The sequence below is a fragment of the Pseudorca crassidens genome, chromosome 11 (assembly GCF_039906515.1).
Source record: "Pseudorca crassidens isolate mPseCra1 chromosome 11, mPseCra1.hap1, whole genome shotgun sequence".
In the NCBI taxonomy this organism is placed as follows: Eukaryota; Metazoa; Chordata; class Mammalia; order Artiodactyla; family Delphinidae; genus Pseudorca; species Pseudorca crassidens.
The window spans coordinates 34172100-34187664 of NC_090306.1; the positions used below are offsets into that span (position 1 = coordinate 34172100).

Genomic DNA, 15565 nt, shown 5'->3' on the forward strand with positions numbered 1-15565 from the left:
TTTATTATTTTTATGGAGGTATAACTGAATATAACAGTTATTTAAAGTGTACTACATAGTGATTTGATATGTGTACCCACTGTGAAAAGATCGCCACAATAAGTCTAGTTAACATGGATCACCACACAGTTACAAATTCTTTTTCTTTGGATGAGAAATTTTAAGATATACTCTCTAGAAACTTTCAAATATAAAATACAGTATTATTAACTATAGTCGCCATCCTGTACGTTACATCACCAGGACTTATTTATTTTATAATCGTAAGTTTCTACATTTTTACCACATTCGCTAATTTTGCCCATACCCCACCCCCCGACTCTAGGAACCACTAATCTATTCTATTTATGATTTTTTTTCAGATTACATGTATAAGTGAGATCATATGGTATTTTTCTTTCTCTGCCTGACTTATTTCACTTAGCATGGTGCCCTCAAGGTCCATCCATGTTGTTGCAGTTGGCAGGATTTCCTTACTTTTTATGGCTGAATAGTATTCCATTGTGTTTGTATATATAGATATATATACCACATCTTCTTTATTCATCCATTGATGGACACGTAGGTTGTTTCCATGTCTTGGCTATTGTAAATAATAATTCAGTGGACATGGTGGTGAGGATAATATTTTTGAGTTAGTGTCTCCTTTTCCTCGGAAAAATACCAGAAGTGGAATTGCTCAATCATATGGTAGTTCTATTTTTAACTTTTTCTTCCAGTTTTATTGAGATATAATTGACATACAGCATGTATGAGTTTAAGGTATACATCATAATGATTTGACTTACATGCGTCATGAAATTATTAGCACAATAAGTACAGTGAACATCCGTCATCTCATACAGATACAAAATTAAAGAAATAGAAAAAAATTCCTTGTGATGAGAACTCAGGATTTACCCTATTTTTAATTTTTTTGAGGAAACCCCATTCTGTTTTTCGGTAGCAGCTGAACAATTTACATTGCCACCAATAGTGCACCTGGGTTCCCTTTTCTCCACATCCTTGCCAAGGCTTGTTTTTGCTTATATTTTTGATGCTAGCTATTCTCACAGATGTGGTTTTGATTTGAATTTCCTTGATGATTCATTTTGTTAAGCATCTTTTTCTGTACCTGTTGGCTGCCTGTAGATCTTCTTTGGAAAAATGTCTGTTCAGGTTGTCTGCCCATTTTTTAGTGGGATTGTTGTTTTTTCACTCTGAGTTATATGAGTTATTTATATATTTTGGCTTATCAGATATATGATTTACAAATATTTTCAGATATATGATATATATATATCAGATATATGATTTACAAGTATTTTCTTCCATTAAGTAGGTTAGCTTTTCAATTTTTTGATGGCTTCCTCTTCTGTGAAAAGCTTTTCAGTTTGATGTAGTCCCACTTGTTTATATTTGCTTTAGTTGCCTTTGCTTTTGGTGTCAAATTCAGAAAATCATTGCCAAGATGGTTGTCAAAGATTTTGCCACTTGTGTATTTTTCTAGTAGTTTTTTGGTTTCAGGTCTTATATTCAAGTCTTTAATCCATTTTGAGTTAACTTTTATGTATGATATAAGATAGGGGTCCATTTTTCATTCTTTTGTGTGTAGCTGTTCAGTTTTCCCAGCACCGTTTATTGAAAGGACTGTCCTTTCTCCATTGTATATTCCTGGCTCCTTTGTCATAAACTGATAGACCAAATATGTATGGGTTTATTTCTGGGCTTTCTTTTCTGTTCCATTGGTCTATGTGTCTGTTTTTATGTCAATATCATACTGTTTTTATGTCAACATCATACTGTTTTGATTACTATATCTTTAATATTGTTTGAGATTATGAGATATGATGCCTCCAGCTCTGTTCTTTTTTCTCAATATTGTCTTCGCCATTTGGGTTTTGTTGTGGTTCCATACCAATTTTATGATTTTTTTTTTCTATTTCTGTGAAAAATATCATTGGAATTTTCACAGGGATTGCATTGAATATGCAGATGACTCTGACTAGAATGGGCATTTTAACAATATTAATTATTCCAGTTCATTATCATGGACTATCTTTCCATTTATTTGTGTCTTCAATTTCTTTTATTAATGTCCTATAGTTTTCAGCATACAGGTATTTCACCTCTTTGGTTAAACTTATTTCTAGGTATTTTATTCTTTTTGATACAATTGTAAATAAGATTGTCTCCTTAATTTCTTATTCTGATAGTTCATTATTAGTGTATAGAAATGCAACTTATTTTTGCATATGGTTATGTATCCTTTACCCGAGTTTATTGTACAGTTTTTTTGGCAACAGTGGAATCTTTAGCGTTTTCTATATATAATATTGTGTTATAAGCAGATACAGACAATTTTAATTGTTCCTTTCAGTTTAGAATGCTTTTTCTTTCTTTTTCTTTTCTTTTTCTTGTCCATTGACTCTAGCAAATATTACCAATATTATGTTGAATAAAAGTGGTGAGAGTGGGCATCTTTCTCTTGTTCCTGATCTTGGAGAAAAAGCTTTCAGCTTTTCATCATTGAATGTGATATTAGCTGTAAGCTTGTCATACATGGCCTTTATTATGTTGAGGTACATTCTCTTTATACTCTTTTGTTACAAATTTTTAGACATAGATGGATGTGAATTTTTGCAGGTGCTTTTTGTGCATTCATATCAATGATTATATGATTTTTACCCTTCATTTTGTTAATATGGTATATCTCATTGACTGATTTGTGTTATGTTGAACCATCCTTATCCTTGGAATAAATCCTACTTGATCATGCTGTATGATTCTTTTAATGTATTGTTGAATTCAGTTTGTTAATATTTTGTTGAGGATTTTTGAATCTATGTTCATCAGGGTTATTGGCCTGTAATTTTCTTTTCTTGTCTGGTTTTTGTATCAAGGTAATGCTGGTTTTATAAAAGGAGTTTTGAAGTGTTTCCTCATCTTCTGTTTTTTGGAAGAGTTTGAGAAAGATTTATATTAACTTTCTTTAAATATTTGGTAGAATTCATCAGTGAAGTCATTGGTCCTAGACTTGTTTGTTGGGAAGTATTTGGTTACTGATTTGTTCTTCTTACTAATTATCAGTCTGTTCATATTTTCTATTTCTTCATGGATTAGTCTTGTAGGTTGTAGTTTCTAGGAATTTTCCATAAATTCTAGGTTGTCCACTTTGTTGGTGTTCAGAGTACTGTCTTATGATCACTTGTATTTCTGTGGTATCAGTTGTAGTGTCTCCTCTTTCATTTATGATTTTATTATTTGAGTCCTCTCTTTTTTTGTTGTTGTTGTGTCTAAATAAGTTTGTTAATTTTGTTTTATCTTTTCAAGAAAGCAGTTCTTAGTTTTATTTATCTTTTCTATTATCTTTTTATTTTCTATTTTATTTATTTCTGCTCTGAAATTTGTTATTTTATTTCATCTACTATGTGTAGGCTCAGTTCATTCTAATTCTAGTTCCTTGAGGTGTAAAGTTACTTTGTTTATTTGAGATCTTTTGTTTATTGATGTAGGCATTTATCACCATGAATTTCCCTTTTAGAACTGTTTTTGCTACATCCCTTAGGCCTTGTTATGTTGTTATTTCCATTTTCATTTGTCTCAAGATATTTTTTTCTCTTTTGATTTCTTCTTTAACCCATGGTTGTTCAGGAGCATTTTGTTTAATCTCCACATGTTTGAATTTTCCAATTTTCCTCTTGTAATTGATTTGTAGTTTAATACCATTGTAGTTGGAAAACATGCTTGATATTATTTCAGTCTTTAAAAAGAATTTGAGACTTGTTTGTTTTTTGATATTGAGCTCCATGAGCTGTTTGTATATTTTGGAGATTCATCATTTGTTGTTTCATTTGCAAATATTTACTCCCATTCTGAGGGTTGTCATTTTGTCTTGTTTATGGTTTCCTTTGCTGTGCAAAAGCTTTTACGTTTAATTAGGTCCCATTTGTTTATTTTTAGTTTCATTGCCCTAGGAGGTGGGTCAAAAAAGATCTTGCTGTGATTTATGTCAAAGAGCGTTTTTCCTATGCTTTCCTCTAAGAGTTTTATAGTGTCTGGTCTTACATTTAGGTCTTCTATCTGTTTTGAGTTTATTTTTGTGTATGGTGTTAGAGAGTGTTCTAATTTCATTCTTTTACGTGTAGCTGTCCAGTTTTCCCAACACAACTAACTGAAGAGGCTGTCTTTTCTCCATTGTGTGTTCTTGCCTCCTTTGTCATAAATTAGGTCACTGTATGTGCATGGGTTTATCTCTGGTCTTTCTATCCTTTGCCATTGATCTATATTTCTGTTTTTGTGCCAGTACCATATTGTCTTGATTACTGTAGCTTTGTAATATAGTTTGAAGTCAGGGAGCCAAATTCCTCCAGCTTCGTTTTTCTTTCTCAAGATTGCTTTGGATATTCAGGGTCTTTTGTGTTTCCACATGAATTGTAAAATTTTTTGGTCTAATTCTGTGAAGAATGCCATTGATAATTTGATAGGGATTGCATTGAATCTGTAGGTTGCTTTGGGTAGTATAGTCATTTTCACAGTATTGAGTCTTCCAATCCAAGAACATGGTATATTTCTCCATCTGTTTATGTCATCTTTGATTTCTTTCATCAGTGTTTTATAGTTTTCTGAGTATAGTTTTTATAGTTTTCTAAGTCTTTCACCTCCTGAGGTAGGGTTTTATGTTTTTCTTTTTTTAATACATTGATTGATTGATTGATTGATTTTTGGATGCATTGGGTCTTCGTTGCTGTGTGTGGGCTTTCTCTAGTTGCAGAGAGCGGGGGCTACTCTTCGTTGAGGTGTGCAGGCTTCTCATTATGGTGGATTCTCTTGTTGTGGAGCATGGGCTATAGGTGCACAGGCTTCAGTAGTTGTGGCACATGGGCTCAGTAGTTGTGGCTCACAGGCTTTGTTGCTCTGCGGCATGTAGGATCTTCCTGGAGCAGGGCTCGAACCTATGTCCCCTGCATTGGCAGGTGGATTCTTAACCACTGTACCACCAGGGAAGTCTCCCTTAGGTAGGTTTATTCCTAGGTATTTGATTCTTTTTGTTGCAATGTTAAGTGGGATTGTTCCCTTAATTTCTCTTTCTGATTTTTCATTGCTAGTGTATAGGAAAGCAAGAGATTTCTGTGCATTTATTTTGTATCCTGCAACCTTACCAAATTCATTGATTAGTTCTAGTAGTTTTCTGGTGGCATCTTTAGGATTTTCTATGTATAGTATTTTATCATCTGCAAACAGTGAAAGTTTTACTTCTTCTTTTCCAATTCGTATTCCTTTAATTTCTTTTTCTTCTCTGATTGCCGTGGCTAAGACTTCCAAAACTATGTTGAATAAGAATGGTGATATTGGACATCCTTGTCTTGTTCCTGATCTTAGTGGAAACACTTTCAGTTGTTTACCATTGAGTATGATGTTTGCTGTGGGTTTGTCATGTATGGCCTGTATTATGTTGAGATAGGTTCTGTCTATGCCCACTTTCTGGAGAGTTTTTATCATAACTTGGTGTTGAATTTTGTCAAAAGATCTTTATGCATCTATTGAGATGTTCATATGTTTTTTTTTAATTTGTTAATATGGTGTATCAAACTTGTTGTTTTGCATATATTGAAGAATCCCTGGGATAAATCCCACTTGATGTGGTGTATGATCCTATTAATTTGTTGTTGGATTCTGTTTGCTAGTATTTTGTTCAGGATTTTTGCATCTATGTTCATCAGTCATACTGGTCTATAATATTTTGTGTGTGATATCTTTTTTTTTTTTGCGGTACACAGGCCTCTCACTGTTGTGGCCTCTCCCGTTATGGAACACAGGCTCCGGACATGCAGGTTCAGCAGCCATGGCTCACAGGCCTAGCTGCTCCGTGGCATGTGGGATCTTCTCGGACTGGGGCACAAACCTGTGTCCCCTGCATTAGCAGGCAGACTCTCAACCACTGCGCCACCAGGGAAGCCCTGTGATATCTTTTTCTGATTTTGGTATCAGGGTGATGGTGGCTTTGTAGAATGAATTTGGGGGTGTTCCTCCCTCTGCAATATTTTGGAAGAGTTTGAGAAGGATAGGTGTTACGTTTTCTCTAAATGTTTGATAGAATTCGCCTGTGAAGCCATCTGGTCCTGGACTTCTGTTTGTTGGAAGATTTTTAATTACAGTTTAAATTTCATTACTTGTGATACTTTCTGTTTATACTTTCTAATTCTTCCATGTTCAGTCTTGGAAAATTGTAGCTTTCCAAGAATTTGTCCATTTCTTTGTGACTGTCCATTTTATTGGCATATAGTTGTTTGTAGTAGTCTCTTATAATCCTTTGTAGTTTTGTGGTGTTGGTTGTGATTTCTCCTTTTTCATTTCTAATTTTATTGATTTGCGACCTCTCCCTTTTTCTCTTGATGAGTCTGGCCAAGGGTTCAATTTTGTTTATCTTCTCAAAGAATCAGCTTTAGTTTTATTGATCTTTGCTGATGTTTTCTTCGTTTCTGTTTCATTTATTTCTGCTCTGATCTTTATGATTTCTTTCCTTATACTGTCTTGGGTGTTCTTTGTTCTTCTTTCTCTAGTTGCTTTAGGTGTAGGGTAGATTGTTTATTTGAGATTTTTCTTGTTTCTTGAGGTGAAATTGAATTGCTATAAACTTCCCTCTCAGAACTTCTTTTGCTGCATTTCAGAGGTTTTAGGGGGTATGTTTTCGTTTTCATTTGTTTCTGTGTATTTTTTAATTTCTTCTTTGATTTTTCAGTGATATCTTGGTTATTTCATACTGCACTGTTTAGCCTCCATGTATTTGTGTTTTTTATAGTCTTTTTCCTGTAATTGATTTCCAGTCTCATAGCATTGTGGTCAGAAAAGATGCTTGATACAATTTCAATTTTCTTAAATTTTCTGAGGCTTGATTTGTGACCCAAGAAATGTTCCGTTTTCACTTGGGAAGAAAGTGTATTCTACCACTTTTGGGTGGAATGTTCTATAAATAATAATTAAACCTATCTGGTTTATTTTGTCATTTAAACCTTGTGTTTCTGTATTTATTTTCTTTGGATGATCTGTCCATTGGTGTAAGTGGGGTGTTAAAGTCCCCTACTATTATTGTATTACTGTCGATTTCCCCTTTCATGGTCGTTAGCGTTTGCCTTCTGTATTGTGGTGCTCCTTTGTTGGGTACATAAACATTTATAATTGTTATATCTTTTTCTTGGATTTATCTCTTGATCATTAGGTAATGTCCTTCCTTATCTCTTGTAACATACTTTATTTTAAAGTCTATTTTATCTGATATGAGTATTGCTACTCCAGTTTTCTTTTGATTTCCATTTGCATGGAATATCTATTTCCATCCCTTCATTTTCAGTCAGTATGTGTCCCTCGTTCTGAAGTGAAGACAGTATATATATGGGTCTTGTTTTTGTATCCATTCAGCCAGTCTGTATCTTTTGGTTGGGACATTTAATCCATTTACATTCAAGGTAATTACTGATATGTATTTTCCTATTACCATTTTCTTAATTGTTTTGGGTTTGTTTTTGTGGGTCTTTTTCTTCTCTTGTGTTTCCCACCTAGAGAAGTTTCTTTAACATTTGTGGTTAAATGGTTTGGTGGTGCTGAATTCTATTAGCTTTTTCTTGTCCTAAAAGCTTTTGACTTCTCCATTGAATCTGAATGAGATCCTTGCTGGGTAGATTAATATTGGTTGTAGGTTATTCTTTTTCATCACTTTAAGTATATCCTGCCACTCCCTCTGGCCTGCAGAGTTTCTGCTAAAAAATCAGCTGATAACCTTATGGGGACTCCTTTGTATGTTATTTTTTGTTTTTCCCTTGCTGCTTTTAATATTTTTTTCCTTGAATTTAATTTTTGTTAGATTGATTAATATGTGTCTTAGTGTGTTTGCCCTAGGGTGTATCCTTTATGGGACTCTCTGTGCTTCCTGGACTTGGGTGACTATTTCCTTTCCCATATTAGGGAAGTTTTCCACCATAAGCTCTTCAAATATTTTCTCAGACCCTTTGTTTTTCTCTTCTTCTTCTGGGACCCCTATAATTCAAATGTTGGTGTGTTTACTGTTGCCCCAGAGGTCTCTGAGATTGTCTTCAATTCTTTTCATTCTTTTTTCGTTATTCTGCTCCTCGGCAGTTATTTCCACCATTTTGTCTTCCAGCTCACTTATTTGTTCTTCTGCCTTGGTTATTCATTTCTTCCAGTGTATTTTTCATTTCAATTATTGTGTTGCTCATCTCTGTTTGTTTGTTCTTTAGTTCTTCTAGATCTTTGTTAAACAGTTTTTGTGTTTTCTCAATCCATGCCTCCATTCTATTTCTGAGATTCTGGATCATCTTTACTATCATTACTTTGAATTATTTTTCAGGTAGATTCCCTATTTTCTCTTCATTTATTGGTCCTGTAAGTTTTTACTTTGCTCCTTCATCTGTGACATATTTTTTTGCCATCTCATTTTTTTTTTCTTTATGGGTGGGATTGTGTTCCTATCTTAGTGGTTGTTTGGCCTGAGGCTTCCAACAGTGGAGTGTGTAGGCTGTTGAGTAGAGCTAAGTCTTGGTGCAGAGATGAGACCTCTGGGAGACCTCACTCCAATGAATATTCCCTGGGGTCTGAGGTTCTCTGTTAGTCCAGTGGTTTGGACTCAGAGCTCCCATCACAGGAGCTTCAGCCCAACCCCTGACTAGTGAACCAAGATCCTTTTAGAGGAATGATATGCATCCAAATTTTAAGCCTCTCTGTCCAGAAGTTCCTTAACTTCAGTCAAGTTCTTTAATCTGGAGAACCACTTGCCAGGCGCTTCCCAGACCCCCTCTCTGTGACTGCCAAACTTCTTTTTCCTCCAGACCCTTTAAACTGCCTCTAGGTATTTTTCTGATTTCCTCTTTCCATTGGTTGTTTAGTAGGATATTGTTTAGCCTCTATGTGTTTGTGTTTTTTTACAGTTTTTTTCTTTTAGTTGATTTCTAATCTCATAGTGCTGTGGTCAGAAAAGATGCTTGATATGATTTCAATTTTCTTAAATTTCCTGAGGCTCACTTTGTGGCCCAGTGATCAGTTCTGGAGAATGTTTCATGTGCACTTGAGAGGAATGTGTATTCTTCTGCTTTTGGATGGGATGCTCTGTAAATATCATTTAAGTCCACTTGGTCTAATGTGTCATTTAAGGCCTGTGTTTCCTTATTGATTTTCTGTCTGAATGATCTGTCCACTGATGAAATTGGGGTGTTAAAATCCCCCACTAATATTGTGTTCCTGTCGATTTCTCCCTTTATGGCTGTTAATATTTGTCTTATATATTGAGGTGCTCTTATTTGGGTGCATATATATTTACGATTGTTATATCTTCTTCTTGGATTGTTCCCTTGATCATTATGTAATGTCTTTCTTTGTCTCTTGTAAAGTCTTTATTTTAAAGTGTATTTTGTCTGATATGAGTATTGTGACTCCAGCTTTCTTTCGATTTTCATTTGCATGGAACACTTTTTCCATCCCCTAATTTTCAGTCTGTATGTGTCCCTAGATCTGAATTGGGTCTCTTGTAGACAGAAGATATATGGGTCTTGTTTTCATATCTGTTCAGCCAGTCTCTGTCTTTTGGATGGAGCAATTAATCTGTTTACATTTAAAGTAATTATTGATATATATGTATTTATTGCCATTTTGTTAATTGTTTTGTGTTTGTTTTTATTGGTCTTTTTTCTTCCCTTCCTCTTTCATTCTCTTCTCTTGTGATTTGATGGCTAACTTTAGTGTTGTGTTTGCATTGCTTATTCTGCTTTATGTGTGTATCTATTGTAGATTTTCAGTTTGCAGTTACCATGGGGTTTTGATATATCAGTCTATATATAAGCAAGATTGTTTTAAGTTGCTTGTCTTTTCATTTCAAATGCCTTTCCAATATCCTGCATTTGTGCTCTCCTCTTCTCACAATTGCTGGTTTTGATACCATATTTTGTACGGATGATTTCCTACATTTACTGTTTGTTTGCCTTTACCAGTGAGCTTTTCCATTAGTAATTTTCCCATTTTTAGTTGTGGCTTTTTCTTTTCTGCTTAGAGAAGTTCCTTTAGCATTTGTTGCAAAGCTCGTCTGGTGGTGCTGAATTCTCTTAGCTTTTGCTTCTCCGTAAAGCTTTTGATTTCTCCATTGAATCTGAATTAAAGCCTTGCTCAGTAGAGTATTCTTGGTTGTAGGTTTTTCCCTTTCATCACTTTAATATATTGTGCCACTCCCTTCTCGCCTGCAGAATTTCTGCTGAGAAATCAGCTGTTAACCTTATGGGAGTTCCCTTCTATGTGTTGCTTTTCCCTTGTTGCTTTTAGTATTTTTTCTTTATCTTTAATTTTTGTCAATTTGATTACTGCGTGTCTCGGCGTGTTTCTCCTTGGGTTTATCCTGCCCAGGACTCTCTGTGCTTCCTGGACTTGGGTGGCTATTTCCTTTCCCACGTTAATGAAGTTTTCGACTATAATCTCTTCAAATATTTTCTCGGGTCCTTTCTCTCTCTCTTCTCCTTCTGGGACCCCTGTAATGCAAATGTTGGTGCATTTAATGTTGTCCCAGAGATCTCTTTGGCAGTCTTCATTTCTTCTCATTCTTTTTTCTTTATTCTGTTCTGCAGCAGTGATTTCCACCATTCTGTCTTCCAAGTCACTTATTCATTCTTCTGCCTCAGTTATTCTGCTATTGATTCCTTCTAGTCTATTTTTCACTTCAGTTATTGTTCATCTCTGTTTGTTTGTTTTTAATTCTTCCAAGTCTTTGTTAAACATTTTTTGAACCTTCTCAATCCTTGCCTCCATTCTTTTTCCAGCATCTTGGATCATCTTCACTATCAGTATTCTGAATTCTTTTTCCAGCAGATTGCCTATCTCCACTTCTCTTAGTTGTTCTTCTGGGTTTTATCTTGTTCCTTCATCTGGGAGGTATTCCTCTGCCTTCTCATTTTGTCTAACTTTCTGTGATCGTGATTTCTGTTCCACAGGCTGCAGGATTGTAGTTCTTGCTTCTGTCTGTCCTCTGGTGGTTAAGGGTGTGTAAGAGGTTGTGCAGGTTTCCTGATAAAGGGACTCCACTGGTGAGTGGAGCTTGGTATTGCCCCTCTGGTGGACAGGGCCATGCTCAAGAAAACTTTAAGCAGCCTGTCTGCTGATGGGTGGGGCTGTGTTCCTGCCCTGTTTGTTGTTTGGCCTGGGGCACCCAAAACTTTTGGGTGGGGCTAATGGCAGCCTCTGGGAGGGCTTACACTAAATGATTACTCCCCAGAACTGCCACTGCCAGTGTCTTTGTCCCCACAGTGAGCCACAGCCACTCCCCACCTCTGCAGGATACCCTCCAATATTAGCAGGTAGGTCTGGCCCTGTCTTTTATGAGGTCACTGCTTTTTTTCCCCTGGGTTCTGTTCCACACAGAACCTTCTGTTCCCCCTTCAAGAGTGGAGTCTCTGTTCCCTCCAGTCCCATGGATTTTCTGTGATCAAACCCCACAGGCTTTCAAAGCCAGATTCCCTGGGGGCTCCTCCTCCCATTGCTGGACCCCCAGGCTGGGAAGATGGACATGGAGCTCAGGACTTTCACTCCTGCAAGAGGGCCTCTGTGGCACAATTGCTTTACAGTCCATGGGTCACCCACCTGGCTGGCATGGTGTTTGATCTTATCGTGATTGTGCCCCTCCTAACATCTCATTGTGGCTTCTTCTTTGTCTTAGGCTGTAGGGTATCTTTTTTGGTAGGTTCTAGCATTTTTCTGTCCATGGTTGTTCAGCAATTAGTTGTGATTTTGGTGTTTCCATAAGAAAGGATGAGTCCACATTCTTCTACTTCACCATCTTAAGCCCAAGATAAAAGCTCTACATTTTTATTTCCCTCCCCCATTTTGTTTTTGATGTCACATCTTACTTCTTCTTACCTTGTGTATCTAATAACAAGTTACTGTAGTTGTTATTTTTACTACTTTTGTCCTTTAACTTTCACACTAGTTTTATAAGTGATTAACCACCCTTACAACATTAGATTATTCTAAATTTTACATATTTACCTTTACCAGTGAGATTTATACCTTCACACATTTTCCTGTTGCTAATTACTGTTATTTTGTTTTGTCTTAAAGAAGTTCTTTTAACATTTCTTTTAAGGCCAGTCTAGTGGTGAAAAACTCCTTTAGTTTTTGCCTTTCTGGAAAACTCTTTATCTCTTCTTCTAATCTGAAGAACAAATTTGCCAGGTAGAGTATTGTTGGTTGGTAGTTTTTTTTTCTTCCTGCAATTTGAATATATTGTGCCACTCCTTTCTGGACTGCAAAGTTTATGCTGAAAAACCTGCTGATAGTCTTATGAGGGTTCCCTTATACTTAACAAGTTGTTTTTCTCTTGTTGCTTTTAAGACTGTCTCCTTGTTTTTAACTTTTGATAAGTTAATTATAATGTGTCCTGGTGAGAGTCTATTTGGATTCATCTTATTTGGAACTTTATTGTCTTCTTAGATCTGGAGGTATGTTTCCTTCCCCAAGTTAGGGGATTTATTGGCCATAATTTTTTCTAACCAGTTTTCTGCCCTTTTTTCTTCTTCTTTTCATTTTTGGACCCCTATAATGTGAATATTGGTCCACGTGATATTGTCCCATAAGTCCCTTACACTATTTTCACTCTTTTTCTTTCCTTTATCTTTTTTGTTACTCTGATTTGATGAATTCCTTTGCCTTATTTTGAAACTTCTGATCACTTCTTCAGCTTAATCTGGTCTTCTGTTGAACCGTTCTATTGTATTTTTTGGTTCAGTTATTGTATTCTTCAGCTCTGATTTCTGTTAGGTATTTTCTTATATTTTCTGTTTCTTTGTTGAAATTCTCACTTAGCTCATGTGCTGATCTCCTGACCTCAGCGAGCAGTTTTATGACTGTTATTTTGTAAGGTATAAGCTAAATTGCTTATCTCCATTTCATTAAGGTCTTTTTCTGAGGCTTTATCTTTTTCTTTCATCTGGAAAATATTCTTCTGTTTCTTCATTTTCCTTGACACTCTTTGTCGGTTTTTATGCATTAGAGAAAACAGCTACCTCTCCTAGTCTTGAAGGAGTGGCCACATGCAGGGGATGATCACTGTGTTTCAACCTCACCCTAGGTCTTTGTTGTCTCTCAAACCTTTGTGATTGTCCAAGCAACTTAGTTCATTTTTAGTGGCTCCCAGTTGAGGGTGTGCCAAAACCACCAGGTTCCTAAATGGGAATATCTCAGTCAAAACATAGATTTAGTCTGATTGGAAGCTGGACCCTCTGCCAACAGTACACAAGTACACAAATATGCCTCTTCCATGAGAAAACTTTAAGATGGGAATTTCTTTCTGTTCCCTCTGCTCTGAGACATGGTGTGATAGCCAGTTGAGAACTGTTTCTTTGTTTGCTACCATCCCATTGAACCTGTGAAAACAAGGGCTGCTGACCACCAGAGCCAGGCTATCAAGGGATGTGTCCTTTGGGCAGCAGCCTCAAAAGTCAGGGCCTCAGACGTGTGCACAAACTCTTTTCTGGGAGATACCAATGTCAACTGAAAAAAATGCATAACCTAAAAATTGAGAATTATGTTTTATTCAGCAGGCATACTGAGGACTTAAGCCCAGGGGACAGCCTCTCAGATAGCTCTGAGGAACTGTCCCTTAGAGGTAAGGTAAGAGCCAGGTTATATAGGAGTTTTTGCAAAAACAAACAACAAACAAACAGATAGTCAGAACATCAAAGGATTACTGTTAATTAAAGAAAAACCAGACACCTCAAGTTAATAATATAGCATTTTTCTATGTGCGGGAAGCTGCAAGTGTCTGGGCTCATTGAAATCATACCTTTGATATGCACCTTTACTGTCTAGGTCAGTATCCTGTCTTCTCCATCCTGAATCCCTCAGGGTGCACCTGTGGATGCTGGGGGTTGGGGAGGCTGCAGTAGCTGACGGCTGCAACATCCTTTGTTTACTGATTTAACAAGTGACATTCTTTGTGACAACCTAGAATAAGGCAGAGGGAAAGCGCAAAGATGGCACCTGCTGGTCTCTGTGGTCTTTAAAAAGTATTTCAGTCTGTCTCTAAATGTGTGTCAAATAAGAAGCCTGTTCCTGAAGATTTAAGATAAGCAAATAAGCCTCTCTCAGGGAAACATTCAGGGTATGTTTCAGTCTGCTACCTCTGTGCTGTGCCCTGGGGGAATAACTGGTTAAGAATTCTTTCTCCATTTGCTATAGTGCTATAGGACCTACAAATGTAAGACCCATTGGCTGCCAGAGCAAGGCAGACAAGTGGTGGAAACCGCAAAAACTGGGGCACAGATGTGTGTACAGGCTCATCTCTGGGAGCAAGGCAGAGGGAGCGCATGAAGATAGTGCCTAGACTCTGAGGTCTCTGGAGAGGATTACAGTCTGCTCTTAGATATGAGTTTAATTAGAAGCCTTCTGTTCAGGTCACATCTATGAAGATAAACTAATAGGCTTCTTTCACAGAAAGATTGGGTATGTCAGTGGGCTACCTCTGCTCTAGGCCCTGGGTAGTAGTCTTGTGGAGCTTGTGCAAACACTTTGAGAACTGTTTCTCAGTTTGCTATAGTCTTGCAGATCTCATAGACAAAGGCTTCACTGGCTTTCAAGTCTTGATGTTTGGGAGGCTCATCTCTCAGTTGCAGGTCTTAGAAGTTCAGGAACCAAATATAAGGTTCCAACCATTAGTTCTTCATGGAGAAACTTGTAGTAAGTTCCTTCCTGATTGTGGGTTGCTGCACCTGGAGTGGGGTTTATGGTGTCTCAGCGTAATCTGAGATTGAGTCTCAGCCTGTCCTACCTGCTTCAATGTAGGTTTTTTCTTATTTGGCCAATGTGTGGGAGGCTCTTGGCTAGTTGGGGTTTTTTGGCGGGAGGGGAGGTTCTTTTAGAAGAAATTGTTCTGTGTGTAGCTGTAGATTCAGTGTGTCCATGGGAGAAGGTGAGTTTAGGATCCCTCTACATTGCCATCTTTAACTGCAACTTATTTAATTTTAAAATGGTAGAGGAATACAGTTTAAATATGATTGTTTAAAATGGGAGGAAAATCACTAGAGAAATGGAGGCACATGGAAGAACTTCAGAATGCAAAACGGTGGGGATGTCACACTAGGAAACCTGATCAAGGTGGGAAAAAATGAGAACACTTCTACATAAACAATAAATGTAAAATGTAAGGAATGAATCCTGCTTAGCAATATATTAAATTTTATTAGAGGGCTGGTGTTTCTTATGAAGATTAGAGGAATATCAAATTGAGGAGACTAATATCTCTACATATTTTTCAAGAAACATGTAGAACATAATAATAAAGGTTGAAAATAAAAAGATAACAAAAGATATGTATATAAAGAAAATATATAGTATTAGGGACAGTATAAATGCAATAAATGCCCATTAGAGAAGAGAAGAGGATATAAAAGTTATTGATCCATACCAATTATGAAATCCTGCTGAGCAGGCATTGTGAAGGCTTGCTGAACCTAGAGAATGGGGGAAATTCCTTGAATAATTCAGTTTTATTTTTTTCTATTTGGGCTTCTGTTTTTCTCTATCAAAAGATATGAAGTTG

The 15565-nt window shown here is 36.5% G+C and overlaps 1 protein-coding gene across 1 annotated transcript in view; it reads left to right on the top strand.

The window, feature by feature from the left end:
- Positions 1-15565, top strand: part of REDIC1 (regulator of DNA class I crossover intermediates 1) — a 72853-nt gene that overhangs the window by 41405 nt on the left and 15883 nt on the right.